Below are 16,338 nucleotides of genomic sequence, written 5' to 3' on the forward strand. Positions count from 1 at the left end.
GATTATGTGGGGCCATCTCAAGCTATGCCAATGACCATTTTATGACTGTTTATTTATTTCATGTTTTCATAATTTCCTCAGTCCTGTTACAGACTGAAATGTTACTATATACAACACTACCAATTACAATTATGCAACAGTTTATACATATCTAAGTAGTATTTTGGTCCCTCTTCTCATTGAGGGATTGATTTTCACATTTAGGGTTTTTTTGTTTTAGATCATAATTGGCATTCAGGTTATGGAAGATGTATTTCAGGGACGACATCACAGTACAATTAAGGCATTGTTTACTTTCACAAGACAGATATTTTTAAAAATGGCCTTTTCCAAAGTGCAATATAGTGTAGATTACTATGGTGAGATCGGTTTGACTGTCAAATGTTCTTTTTCTTTTAAAATATCAAATAACAGTAGTGGTAACAGGACTGATCTCCATAACTGGGCAGCAGTTAATTCCATCCATTGGATGGATGGATGGAGTTTAACTTATTTACTTTCATATACCTACTAGTTACCTACTGTATGGAACATTGGCCATGCCTATCTGCCTCCGTAGGAGAGGTAATCAAGAATTCTCCACAAAAATATTATCTTAGATATGTCTTTATTAAAACAAATCCTCAAACCCAGTAATGTCATCCACAGGAAAGTAAGAAGCCTTTTAAACTTAAACTGATTCTTTCTGGTAAGTATTTTGTAAACCCTGAGAACAGCTTTAACATCACATACAATCATCTTGGACATATTAAAAACATCTGGCAATACAACTGTTACAATGTGATGCGCTGCCTGTGATTTGCACTTAGACAGGACACTTTCACAAACACATCTCATCCACGGGGCACCAGCTTGCTTCTTTGACCTGGTAGCTGTAAGCTAGCTACAAAAGCCATGAGCGGCTTTAACACATTCACTGCCATTGACGTCTTTAAACGTCAATTTAAACACTTACGTTGACTGCCATTGACGTTGCATTTTTCGATGGGGAGGGCTCATGGGTAGCCTGGTTAGCGCCTACCACTTCTCAAATGAGACGTGGTTTGGCAACCAGACGTTCATTTTCCCGTATTTGAAAAAATGCCCAGATCCGTTCATTGGGCGCCACATGTCTATGAAATGCGTCTGTGCATAGCTCATCGCATGGAGGTATGATAAGAACTGGAGAAAGTGAACAAGTCCCGCCCCCATTCATTTCAATGGGAATGCTAGGCTAGTGAAAAATGCCAAAATTGAACGATTTTTTTCAGGCTTCAACATGGCGTTTCAAGGGGCTTGTTTCCGGTGCCGTTTTGCTTAGCTAATTAAGTGGCAGGTTACTGATTGACGTAAGGTACAGAAGGAGAGCTCGTGCATGAGCTGAGAGTGGAACAGCCACCAATCAGCATCTGATCAGCATGAGGAGAAACGGCACCGGACATGATGTATTTCTGGAAAATGGCGACGAGGAAGTAAGTGCCTTGCTAATCGGCGAAGCTAATCAGTCAAATCCTGACCCCCTGGCTCATCGTGGTCTTGCTTTCTCCCCTGTTCTGTGATTGGTCGCCAACATCAGGCGAAAATGTGGGTGTTAGTTTCCAGACTGCCTTAGCAGTGTGAAAGAAATCACCGCCCAAGGCAGGATGGGAACACCCAGGCTAGCTCATGGGTGGGCATGGGAACGATCTGGCAGAGTTTCAGGCTTGTAAACAGACTGTACTAGCGATCCGAACCGCTAGATGGCAGCAGTGCCATTTTGATGATTAGTATCTGCCTGCAGAGCCACATGCAGAGAGACATATAGCAAGCAAACACACTGAAGATCGACCACAGTGGATCTAGTTTGCACGCGGTCCTGCGAATAAATATGCTTACTTCAAGGATGGAAAACCCGTGAACGGTATGATCCATTTACATTGGATATTGCTATATAGACTAACAACAACTTTGCTAGTGCTAGCTTGCTAAGTCTACCGTCCTGTTCAGAGTCTATGGGTGCCTCTCATGCAGCATAATACGTCCTCCCTCGCTCCTCGATGCCTCGATCTTTACTGATCTACATAAAGAATGAGGGGGGGGGGACAATGGGATAGTTATAGATCAGTGGGAACGCCCCTCGAGGATCGAGCATCGAGGATCGAGGAGGCATGTTGAGAGGCACCCTATAGTGACCATCAAAGTCCCTAGCAACCTTTTTTGGTCAAAAACAGGTGTTTTTAGCAAAACTAACCCATGTTCTACTGACGATTACTAAAGAACGGAAAACGATAGAAACAAACCGTTTTCCTGGTGAAAGAAGAGAGTCTACTCTTTCATTTGATAGCTTGTGTGTTTACATAGTCATAAAACTCACTGTTCGGTGGATCTTAGAAAAACAGTCAAAATGCTGTAAAATGGCAGTATGGAGCGCTCTGCACTGAAAATGGCTGGCAGCCATTGCCAATGAGTTAATAGTAGAACTTGGTTTGACATGGGGAGAGGCCTGCTTGGGGCCTAGTACCAGCACCTCATGGTTTTCCACCCTGGACCTGTTGTGGATTTCCCTTTCTCCCCCTTGGATGTATTTTGCGTTTGTGCCCATTTTTATTTGTTTTGTCTTTGTTTTGGGGTTTTCCCCAATCTCATGAACATTTTGGGAAGTAGGAGTTACGCATGGGCTGGTCGCCTAGAGGAGGCAATGCGCAGGCTGGTCCAGGACGTGGAGGTAAGATGGTGACCTCTTGCATTTCATCCACTATTAGCTCGTACACACTGACTGCCACATTATTGCACACACTTACAGTGCCTATAGAAAGTCATCATACCCTTTTGAAATAGTTACTTTTTTTGTCTTACAGCCTGAAATCAAAACCCATTTTAAAAAAAAATCTTTTCCAGTTTTATTAACAAATTTAGCTGTACAACATCAAAATAATGAAAAAAAAGTAAACAGTTCTGAAAATTAATAAAAAATGAAAAACTAGAATAACAGGGTTGGAAAAGTCATCATACCCCTGACTTAATACTTTGTAAAGCTCCCTTTTGCTTTCATTACAGCCATCAATCTGTTTGGATATGTCTCTATTATAGCTTTGCACACCTAGATAGGGGAATATTTGCCCAATTTTCCGTACAGAAATGTTAAAAATGTAGTCAAATTCTGTAGGGAATGGCGATGGACTGCTATCTTCAAGTCAATCCACATATTTTCTATAGGATTTAAGTCAGGGCTCTGACTTTGCCACTCAAGGATATTCACCATCCTATCCTTAAGCCACTGCTTTGTTCTTTTGGCAGTATGTTTAGGATTATTGTCGTGTTGGAAGGCGAATGACCTCCCCATCCTCAGCTGTCTAGGAGAGGGACGCATGTCTTCCTTAAGAATGTGGGTGTACTTGGCAGCATCCATTTTCCCTTCTATCCTGACCAATTGCCCAGTTCCCGCTGAAAAGAAACATCCCCACAACATAATGTTGCCCCCACCATGCTTCACACTAGGTATGGTGTGTTTTGGGTGGTGTACTGTGTTGGTTTTCGCCAAACATTGTGCTTGGAGTTCAGTGCAAAAACACATCTGGAATATTCTGCTACCATGTGGAAAAAGCTTATATGGTCAGATGAGACTAAGATCGAACTTTTTGGAGACTAAGATTGAAGTTTTTGGACTGAGCTCCAGGCGCTAACCAAACACAGTATACACACCCAAACACACCCAAAACACACCATACCTACTTTGAAGCATGGTGGGGGCAACATTATGTTTTGGGGATGTTTCTCTTCAGCGGGGACTGGGCAATTGGTCAGGATAGAAGGGAAAATGGATGCTGCCAAGTACACCAAAATTCTTGAGGAAAACCTGCGTCCCTCTCCTAAACAGCTGAGGATGGGGAGGTCATTCGCCTTCCAACACGACAAAAATCCTAAACATACTGCCAAAAGAACAAAGCAGTGGCTTAAGGATAGGATGGTGAATATCCTTGAGTGGCAAAGTCAGAGCCCTGACTTAAATCCTATAGAAAATATGTGGATTGACTTGAAGAGAGCAGTCCATCGCCATTCCCTACAGAATTTGACTAAATTTTAACAATTCTGCACGGAAAATTGGGCAAATATTCCCCTATCTAGGTGTGCAAAGCTATAATAGAGACATATCCAAACAGATTGATGGCTGTAATGAAAGCAAAAGGAAGCTTGACAAAGTATAAAGTCAGGGGTATGATGACTTTTCCAACCCTGTTATTCTAGTTGTACATTTTTTATTAATTTTCAGAACTGTTGACTTTTTTTTCATTATTTTGATGTTGTACAGCTACATTTGTAAATAAAACTGGAAAAGATTTTTTTTAAAATGGGTTTTGATTTCAGGCTGTAAGACAAAAAAAGTAACTATTTCAAAAGGGTATGATAACTTTCTATAGGCACTGTAGGTTAGGGACTTTGGGTCTGGGCAGCACATCTAATTTCCCTAGACTTGGTTCGAGCTTGTTGCCAGGCCACATCTTAACACAACTCCAAATACTTTTCCTCCACAGGACATAACAATGGTAAGGTTTTTTTGTTTGTTTTTTTGAAATCGGACTGTTTCTGGTAAGTTCTTTGTAAACCTCGAGAACAGCTATACAAACATCACACGTTGAAGTTAAAATAAAATGTACAAATATCTGGCAATGCAACTTCAAAGACATATCGTCAACAGGACATAGCAATGGTAAGTTCTTTTAAAAACTGATTGTAACAATGGTAAGTATTTTTAAAAACTATGACATTTAGTGGTAAGTATTTAGCAAACCCTGAAAACAGCCATACAAACATGTTGTAGTTTTTTTTTAAAAATCCCAAATGTATCTATACTGAGGCAATTAGAAACAGCTGTCATTCAAAACAGAGCAGAAAAAAAAAAGATTTTTTTCACAGAAAAAGAAAAAGAAATGATCTTGTAAGCTCCAACCATTGATACATCTCTCTGTATCTCCATATGGCGGGCAGTGACTGGCAAAGGTGCAGCGATGAGACAAAGTACATCATTCATCATATAGGTGCCAGAGCATATCATCTCGAATAGGCCATGAGAATCGGTTTGGACCTCTGCTGTGCATGCATTTTTCCTGGACATAGGAATCATCTGTCGCCATCACAATCCGGGGGTAAAGGTCATCTCCATACTTGACCACACACCACTTTCCAATGACCTCCGAACTGGTCCAGTCAACTGTGTTGTCTTGTATTGGAGTTTGGTTGTCAAGCTGGAAACTGAAGGCCTGTGATCCAGCCTCTTCATAGCTGCACACATGCAACTTACATCACGGCACATAAGCCTACCTCTTTCTGTGGTCACAACCTGATGAAGGCGCATGGTTGAGGGAACTGATGGGATTTTCTTAGGCATAGCCCACACTGCCTGTTCTATATCATCCTCATCCACATTAAGCAGCTTGATGGTGGTGTGTGTCTTGATCAGTGCTGAGTACAGAGACCTTGCATCCGTGATGTCATCATGACCTTTGCTGATAAGGCCATCAGCTTGTCGCTTCAGCACACCTCCTACTCCATCAGGAGCCCCCTTTCCGTGACTGGCCTCAAAAAAGTTCCACATGCCCTTTGTGAAGCCCCATTTGTACAAGGAAAAAGTTGCCACGCTGTCTGTATTGTGAGCAGAGTCCATCACTAAGGAAGTGTAGCATCTTCACAGAAGGATGCTGCTGCTTGATGTAAGTCAGCACTGGCCTAAGGTGCTCCCAAATTGCAGCCGCCCCTTTTTGCCTTGATCCAGTGACTGTACAAAAACAGGTAGGTGTACAATTTGGTGCTGTGTATAGAACACCTGTATGGAGTATTGCTTGTTGGTGAGAACCTCCAAATTGTGCAGCCTGGATCTCAGAGGACCACTTGCTTGCATAATTTTCAGAAAAATCTAAATGATTTCCATGCTCTGAAGACATGAGCTGTCGCAACGTGTAAGCCCACCGAAATGAATGGCTTTTTAATTATATTAAGCAGTGTGACTTTGGGTTTTTTGGTGAGACATAGCTTACACCCTTCAAACAAGCTCCACAAGTCAAACCAACCTACGAAGTGATATATCCCCTTGAGACCAAAGAGCACCTGCTTTCGAGACACACACCAGTGACGAGGCACTTCAGACCACCAACCTTTTGGTATTTGAGGATATAGTCTTTGAATATTGATATCACTGATCAGATCAATTAAAGACTATGGAAGTATAGTTTACAGCATGTACAACCAGCTTAGCAAAATTGGACATACCTCAGTTCAGAGCACTAAGAATGGCCATAGGTGCTATTAAAACAACCCCAACAAGTGCTATTCTGCTTGAAACAGAAGAAGCTCCACTTACATTAAGATTCACTAAGCTGGCTTTAACATATAGAGTACGACTGATGGGGGATAGTAATAATCCAGCAGCATTAGCCTAGGCTACTAAATAATTGCTGGAGTATCAGACAATATCTAAAGGGTTTGGATGGAGCATAAATAAATTTTAGAAGTTAGTCCTATAGCTCTGAGTGAAATCCCGCCCTGGATGCTACCTACACTACCGTTCAAAAGGTTGGGGTCACCCAGAAAATGTTGTGTTTTCCATGAAAAGTCACACTTTTATTTACCACCATGAGTTGTAAAATGTAATAGAATAGAAGACCAGGTTTAGATCTGGTGACTGCGCTGGCCACTCCATTGCAGATAGAATACCAGCTGCCTGCTTGTTCTCTAAATAGTTCTTGCACAACTTGGAGGTGTGCTTTGGGTCATTGTCCTGTTGTAGGATGAAATTGGCTCCAATCAAGCGCTGTCCACAGGGTATGGCATGGTGTTGCAAAATGGAGTGATAGCCTTCCTATTCAGAATCCCTTTAACCCTGAACAAATCTCCCACCTTACCAGCACCAAAGCAACCCCAGACCATCATGTTACCCCCACCATGCTTGACAGATGGCACCAGGCACTCTTCCAGCATCTTTTCATTTGTTCTGTGTCTCACAAATGTTCTTCTGTGTGATCCAAACACCTCAAACTTCGATTTGTCCATCCATAACACTTTTTTCCAATCTTCCTCTGTCCAATGTCTGTGTTCTTTTGCCCATATTAATCTTTTTCTTTTATTGGGCAGTCTCAGATATGGCTTTTTCTTTGCCACTCTGCCCTGAAGGCCAGCATCCCGGAGTCGCCTCTTCACTGTAGATGTTGACACTGGCGTTTTGCGGGTACTATTTAATGAAGCTGCCAGTTGAGGACCTGTGAGGCGTCTATTTCTCAAACTAGAGACTCTATTGTACATATCTTCTTGCTCAGTTGTGCAGCGGGGCCTCCCACTTCTCTTTCTACTCTGGTTAGAGCCTGTTTGTGCAGTTCTCTGAAGGGAGTAGTACACACCGTTGTAGGAAATCTTCAGTTTCTTGGCAATTTCTCGCATGGAATAGCCTTCATTTCTAAGAACAAGAATAGACTGTCGAGTTTCACATGAAAGGCCTCTTTTGAAAGGCCATTTTGAGCGTTTAATCGTCCCCACAAATGTGGTGCTCCAGATACTCAACCTGCTCCAAGGAAGGTCAGTTTTATAGCTTCTCTAACCAGCTAAACTGTTTTCAGCTGTGCTATCATAATTGCACAAGGGTTTTCTAATCATCCATTAGCCTTCTGACCCATAGACTGTATTCTGACCCAATGAGCAAACACATTGTACCATTAGAATACTGGAGTGATAGTTGCTGGAAATGAGCCTCTATACACCTATGTAGATATTGCACCAAAAAACAGACATTTGCAGCTAGAATAGTCATTTACCACATTAGCAATGTATAGATTAAGTATAGTTTGAATTTAGATTAGTTTAAAGCACTGCTTAAAAAAACAGTGCTTTTATTTCAAAAATAAGGAAATTTCTAAGTGACCCCAAACTTTTGAACGGTAGTGTATATCAGAGGTTAACAGAGAAAAACTTAAAGAAAAGAGGGAATACCTAGATGACCAGAGTTTTCCCATGGTATAGTGAAAGATACCTATGCTCTTCATTTTATGGTTTAATTAATATTTTTACTGATGGATCAAAAGACCCAAAATGGCCATTGTGGAATAAGAATTTACATTCCTGAATTTAAAAAAGGACTGAAACGTAGACTGAGTAATCACCTCTCAGTATATACAGTGGAAATGACTAGCATAAGAACAGCTTTAAGGTGGATAGAAGAGATAAAGCCATTGACATCTGTAATATGCTCAGACTCAATGGCTGTTCTGCAGAGCTCTGAAAGTGGTGAATCAATCAGAGAAGACATGTGACCAACGTCATCAAAACACAAAGAATTATGGGTATGTTTGGCTCGCCTGATGCCAGCCCATGTAAACTAGTGTTCTGGGCCTATGATCTGGCATGATAATAATGAATACTTAGAGTGAAAAAATAGTGTGAAAACCAGAACATAATCTTGGCTTCCTTAGGCCTACTGCTGCTATCCATGCCATTCCTAGCCTTTTTGTCACCTCTGAAACATGGCGTGTACTATTATTTTTCCACGCTGGAAAATGATAAAAGATAAGCTTCATGTTACTCTATTGAATTTTATAACACAGAAGGTAAACGCCATTTCGACAACTGCACTTCGTTGTTCCCACACGTCAGTAAAACAACTTAAGTTTTGGGCCACCGATTCTTCTTCTTCTTCTTTCGGTTTTTATGGCAGTTGGCAACTAACGTTAATGGTGCATTACCGCCACCAACTGGACTGGGGTGTGGTACTTGAGTCTACTCTTTCTTTTAAACAAACAAATAAACCAAAACAAACCAATAAACCAAGATAAACAAAACCCCCAAACAAGTAGATAAACAAAATAAATCAATAAATAATCAAAACAAAAATCAAAATGTCACCATAATTATGGTGATGATAAATAATAATAATAATAATAATAATAATAATACATAAATAAATTAAATTCTATGGAGCAATCCTGTGTTCCTCAGGAAGCCAAGTACATAATTAAAACATATTTCACCTGAGCTTCCTTGCAATATGCTCTTCATGTCTAGACTCAGCTGGTTTTCTTGCAGTTGTGAATTTAGTCTTTGTCTCTCTTCCTGATATTTAGGACAATGAAGAAACACATGCTCTATGGACTCTAGACTCCCACAGACTTCACACTTGCTATCAGCATGCTTTTTCATTAAAAACAAAGAACTATTTAATCTTGTGTGCCCATACCTCATTCTTGAGAACACATCCTCCTCCTGCTTGCTCCTGTTCGTGTCTCTGCTCTTTCCCACATTGCTCTGGATGTTATAAAATTGTCTTCCAGTCTTCCCACTGTCCCATAACGCTTGCCATTTTTCTTTCATTTTGTTTTTAACCATACTTTTAAGGTCTGCTTTGCTATACTCCACCTCTATATCAATGATGGATTTTCTAGCAGCCTTCTTTGCACATTTATCTGCTGATTCATTGCCTGCAACTCCTATATGAGCTGGTACCCATACCAGTGTCACCTCTGTCCCTGATTTCAGCAGCTTGTTAACCAGTTGTACTATATCTAGTACAATGTCCTGCCTTGAATTTGATTGGCAATTTTTTACACTCATTAAGGTTGAACTGGAGTCTGAAGCAATTACTGCCTTCCTTGGCCTATTGACTTCCACCCATACCAGAGCTAACAACACAGCAATCAACTCTGCTGTGAAAACTGCTAAATCATCACTAATCCTTCTCCCAGATTCTCTTTTTAAACTTGGGATGACATAGGCAACCCCCATTCTTCTGTCAGATTGTTTAGATGCATCTGTATACAAAACAACACACTCTCTGTACCTCTCCATTAAATAGCTATGCACCCTATATTCATTTTCTTGCTTCTCTTCTAGCAACCCCAAGTCATTTTCTTGCTTCTCTTCTAGCAACCCCAAGTCAGTGGACACTTCTTTAAAAACCCATGGAGGCTCAGCTGAGGTACAGTGGGACTTACTTCAATATCATTAAACCCCATCTCAGAGACTTTATTACTGATCCCCCACCCAAAACTCCTGACTTGACCATTACCACGCTCTTGACATTGCTTCAAAACTGAATGACTCATGTGGTCATCACTATGACCCCTCAGGTTTGCCCAATATACAACAGCTAACTGATCTCTTCTGAGGTGAAGAGGCATTTCTCCCATTTCCACCTGGATAGCTGACACTGGTGTGGTTTTGACAGCCCCACAACATATCCTTAGTGCCTGATTTTGGATTACATCCAATTTACCCAGTAAAGTTTTGGCTGCAGATCCATATACTATGCTTCCATAATCTAGTACCGATCTGATCAACCCTGTATAAATAGTTCTTAGAGCAGGTCTGTTTGCTCCCCAATCCACCCCACACAGACATCTCATTGCATTTAACACTCTCTTGCATTTATCAATGACCTTTTGTATATGCAGTGCCCATGTTAACCTTTGGTCAAGCCATATACCCAGATATTTAAAAGATTCAACTCTTTCCAGTTCTTTACCAACTAATTCCACTCTTAGATCCTTAGATAATTTCTTTCTTGAAAAGAACATTATTTTAGTTTTATCTATTGATATCCTAAAGCCCCATTTAATGGACCATTTACCCACAGCATTCACAGCTTGTTGTATCTTGCTCACCACAAATTCCACATTCCTCCCTCTTTTCCATAACGCACCATCATCTGCAAATAATGCTACCTCCACAAGATTCTCCACATCCTTAAAAATCCCATTTATCATTATGGAGAACAATAAAGGACTGATGATACTCCCTTGTGGGATTCCATTTTCAGTTTGGTACTTTCCACTTGTTACCCCATTTATCTTCACCATTATTGTTCTATTTGACAAGAACTCCTTAACCCATGTAAAGACTCTTCCCTTGATTCCCATATGATTTAACTTAATCAACAGGCCTTCCTTCCACATCATGTCATACGCTTTCTCAATGTCAAAGAAGACAGCCACAACTGACTCCTTATTAACTTGAGCTCGCCTTATGATATCCTCTAGATCAGGGGTGTCCAAACTACGGCCCGCGGGCCAACTGCGGCCCGCGACGCACTTTAGTGCGGCCCGCGGAGCATGTATTAGTTTATTATAGATATGGCCCGCCACACTTATCATTGGCTGTTCGCTATTTCTTTCCAGCAACGACGTTGTGGTTAACATTACTGCAAACGGGTGTTATGGCCCACCGGTCAATTTCCAAGACCCAATGTGGCCCTTGAGCCAAAAAGTTTGGACACCCCTGCTCTAGATAGACTAAAGGATCCATGGTGCTTCTGCCCCTTCTAAAACCACTTTGATAATTTTGTAACAGCCCATTAGTCTCAACTGTATATACCAGCCTGTCGTTTATTATTCTCTCCATTGTCTTCCCCATTTGAGATGTGAGTGCTATTGGCCTATAATTGCTAGGGATCTGAGGATCTTTCCCAGGTTTTTTAATGGGGATAATTATAGATTCCTTCCATGCTCTTGGAATTATTCCCTCAATCCAGACTTTATTATATAGACACAATAACACTTCCTTTCCTTTATCAGTTAAATTCTCTAACATTAAATAGCAAATGCCATCCCCCCCTGGAGATGATTTACCCAATTTCCTTAGTGCATTATTTAATTCAGCTATTGTTAACATCTCATCCATCACACCTCCTATCACCTCTTCATTCTCACAGTCCTGTTGATACTCTCCTACTGTTTCTGCTCTTGCTCTCTTTTCCTGCTGAGTAAGATTTTCATTGCTATGTACTTTACTTAAAGTCTTTGCTATTATCTCTGCTTTGCCAGCACTGCTAGTGATAATGTTTTGACCATCCACCAATCCAGGATAACCATATTCCTTTCCACATCCTTTCATTTTCTTTATCATGCCCCAAACTTTCTGTATTGGTGTAGATCTTCCTATAGAGTCACAGAACCTTCTCCAGCAACCCCTCTTAGCTTCCCTTATAGTTTTCCTTACAACTGCTTGAGATTTCTTAAATTCAATTAGGTTATGGAAGTTGTGAGTTCTTTTCAACACTCTAAACGCTCTAACTTTTACTGCTTTTTTACATTCATTAGACCACCATGGAACTATTTTACTTAGCTTCTTGGGTTTAGATTTAGGGATGGATAATGTTGCAGCACTGATTATGCCAGCACTGATATATCTGCATAAATATTCAATATCTTTCTGTGTGTCTATTACTCACAGTAATTCATCACGTATCTCTCTAAACCTATCCCAATCAGCTTTCTCTAGAACCCATCTCTCATTTTTGACTTCTTGCTCAACTGCAACTTCCAATCCTATTTGAATCTTTATAGGGAAATGATCAATACCTATAGCATTATCCTTCATAACCTCCCAGTCACACTTGTCTGCTAATGCCATTGTAGTTATTGTGAGGTCTATTGCTGATTCTGTCCCCCTAACCACATCCATTCTAGTACCTGAACCATCGTTAAGACATACTAAGTTTTCCTCATCCATAAAATCTAAAAGTACATCCCCATTGGCATCATTCCTTTCCCCCCATAATGTACTATGTGCATTAAAGTCACCACACCACACCACTCTCCCTTTGGTATCCTTCCAAATGTCTGACAACTGGCCTAATTCTAATTGCTTACATGGGTTATAGAAATTTATTATTTCTATATTACCATCATTTGACCAGGCCTCTATCACAGTGTATTCTAGCTCTTTCCCTCTTTTAATTTCCCTATATTGGATACCTTTTTTAATAAATGTTATGACTCCCCCACCTTTACCACTTTCCCTATCTCTCCTTACTGAGGTATATCCTTTAATAATGAAATCCAATTTGGGAATCAACCAAGTTTCCTGTATACAAATAACATTAGGTTTTACACATAGATTCTCAACATAATTCTTAAATTCCTGTCCATTCGCTATTAAGCTCCTAGCATTCCATTGCAATATAATCAAAACCATTATCCTGTACCACCCCATGCTTGAGATTGTTGTACCTCTTCATTTAAAGTATCCCTCACTGATTCCCACATCAAATCTTTTGCACCCAAAAACTTCTCAGCAGACTTGACTATAATTTTGATTCTTTCTGTTCGACTTGTAGTCTGTGCTGAGCAATTGACCACCTCAGCCATGAACAACACAAAATTACTCTTAGACACTATCAATGTTTCCTCTTTAATTGTATCACACTTTGTGCACTGTCTCCCCTCTTTAACAACTGTATCTGGACCTGCCACTGTCCTTCTAACAGTCTTTGTCGCTTCTGCGTATGATATACCTTGAACCATTTTAAGCCGCTGCACTTCCTGCATTCTCTTACTCACTTCACATCCCCTGTATGCTGAGCTGTGTTCCCCCCCACAATTACTACACTTTAACTTTGCATCCTTATCACACTGCCCATATTCATGCTCTCCGCTGCACTTACTGCATCTTTGTTTCCCCTTACACACTGCAGCTACATGTCCAAACTTTTGGCACTTAAAGCACCTGAGAGGTGGTGGAATATACATCCTGACTTCATAACACATGTATCCTATGAATACCCTTTCAGGAAGTTTAACTTCATCAAATGTTAGCACAATTGAAAGGCTATCAGTTATAACTCCATCACGTTTCGTTTTCAAACGCTTTGCTTCCTTTACCTTGACATTAGCTATGCTTTCCTTGATATCATCTACTGATTCCCTTAAAGGAGCATTTCACCCATTTACATTAAGCTTTTTATTGTTAGAAACCCAGTCATATTTTCGAATGGTCGTGCATCATTCCCTCATTTTCCCCTGAGATGGGAGAAAAAAGCCGAAAATGTGTTTTAGGGCCATGTGGATAAAATCCAACAACTCCCAGAATTCCCTGCCTTTCACTGCCTTACCAGCACCCACCAGGAAGTAGACAAGACTACACAGAAGGACTCATTAATGTAACATTTTGGCATTAATAACGATTCTAAAATTAAAACGATCATTGTTTTATGTTGTACTCAATCTTGTGGCCATATATCAATGTTGCTGGTCGTCAAAAGGAATTAGCGAAAAAATCGCGAAAAAAAACAAAACGTTAATTAACATATTTCCATGTCAAATGTCCCGAAAATTGACAGCATATGCTAGAATACCCGATCTTTAACAAGTATTAGTATCGCTAATACTATTTGTGTAATAACTTGTGAATCACATTAGGATAACTGACCTTGTGAGAGCTATTCATTCTAGCTTGAGCTAGCCCAGGCAAAGGCTAATCAACAGCCAATGATGATTAGCCTTTGCCTGGGCTTGCTGCAGGCCTTGATGGAGGCCTTGATGTTCTGTGCTGTATTACAGCTCGTACAGGTCATCTCGTGCATCAAATTCACATACCAGATCTTCAGAATTCCCATTTGCCATATCAGTTTCAATATCAGCATTCAATGAATTAGTATTTAATATTAAATCGTAGTTACTTATCAGCTTTCTCCGGGACCGGGAGCCTAGCTTCCAAAAAAGATGGCGGCTATATATTTTAGTTTCTGCAAGTGAAGTCCCACCGCTAGCGCCCCCTCTTGGAAAAATTAGGAAAGTGTTTGTAGTTTCATCTACTCGACAAAGATATAGGACTTCCTGCTTTCAATGATGTACTTCCTGCTTTTGATGTGCACGGCCATTCAAAAACATGACTGGTTTTCTAAAGATACAAAGCTTAATGCTAATCGGTGAAGTGTCCCTTTAATGGTATCCCAGAAATGACTCCCCTTACAAGTTTCTTGTCAAACACCACTGAACACTTGACTGCGTTACCATCAATTTTATTAACTTTGATTGCACTTTTCTGCTGTTCTTCATCCTTGCATGTAATCAGCAGACTCCCATTCCTTAGCTTTTTAGCACTCCTTACCTCCCCAAACTCCTTATGAAGCACTTTGGTGAGTTGAATTGGACTCCATTCATCAAAAGTAGATCCCTCACGAACCAATCTCACAAACACTTTGAACTACGTTTTACTCCTTTCCTCTAAATTACTCCTTTCCCCCACACTATACATCCCCCTCGTCGCTAAAGCTATTTTTATCCTTTTTCTTCCGTTTTTTACCCCTTGCTACATTCCATGGTTCGTATCTCCCGCTGTCTTCCATTCCATCACCTTCACTTCCTGAAACATCACTTCCCTTCGCAAACTCCTGACCATTCCCAGTCCAGCTGCTACCAACCGCCTCTGCGACACTTCCTCCACTCGCGTCAGACATCCTCCCCACAGGCCGGAACGGGCCACCGATTCCCAAAATGCGTTGCGTTTTAGGCTACGTCACGTTCAAGTTATGGTTATGGTTATGGTTGGTTATGGTTATTTAGCAGACGCCTTTGTCCAAAGCGACGTACAAATAAATAACAATACAAATTAAATAACAGTGAACAATTATAAAAAGGGAGAATAGCAATATTATCAATAAAACAATCAATTAAGCACTAACCTAATGAGAAATAAGACAATGAAATGAGAATAGCAATCAAATAAGTCACTCAGTTAATTATATAATAACAATAACTATAGCATGGTATGGCTAAATTTAAGGACAATAGCAGAATAAATGTCAAATTCTAACAATGGACAAATTATAACAACAATACTATTATACAAACCATAACACATAACAAACGCTCAAAAGACTAAGTGCATATTAAACAAATATGCCTTAAGACCCCTCTTGAAAGATCCAAAACTGTTGCTGGAACGGAGAGCACTGGGCAACTCATTCCACCAACACGGAACCACTGAAGAATAGGATCTACAGTTTGACCTAGCATGAATGGTTTGTCGACATAACAGACGCTCCTCAGAAGATCGCAATGGGCGGTTGGGAATGTACATCTTGATCAAAGAACTGAAGTAGCTAGGAGCAGATCCAGTCAGTGTCCTATAGGCCAGAGTGAGAGATTTAAATTTAATTCTGGCTACTATAGGGAGCCAGTGGAGAGTAACTAGGAGAGGGGTTACATGTGTCCTCTTTGGCTGATTGAAGACCAGTCGTGCTGCAGCATTCTGAATCAACTGTAGTGGTCTTAATACGCAAGCAGGTAGGCCAGCTAACAGGGAATTGCAGTAGTCCAGTTTGGAGATAACCATTGCCTGTACAAGAAGCTGAGTGGAATCTTGTGTCAGATAAGGTCTGATCTTCCTAATGTTGTACAGGGTATACCGACATGACTTTGCAATTGAGGCAACATGCTCAGAGAAAGTAAGTTGGTCATCAATTATGACACCCAAGTTACGTGCCGATCTGGTTGGAGTCAATGAGGATGAATCAAGCTGGATGTTCATCTGTTGGGGAATGGCTGTTTTTGCTGGAAACACCAAGAGCTCAGTTTTTGAAAGATTAAGCTGAAGGTGCTGATCCTTCATCCAGATTGAAATATC

The sequence above is a fragment of the Sardina pilchardus genome, chromosome 6 (genome assembly GCF_963854185.1).
Source record: "Sardina pilchardus chromosome 6, fSarPil1.1, whole genome shotgun sequence".
Taxonomy (NCBI): Eukaryota; Metazoa; Chordata; class Actinopteri; order Clupeiformes; family Clupeidae; genus Sardina; species Sardina pilchardus.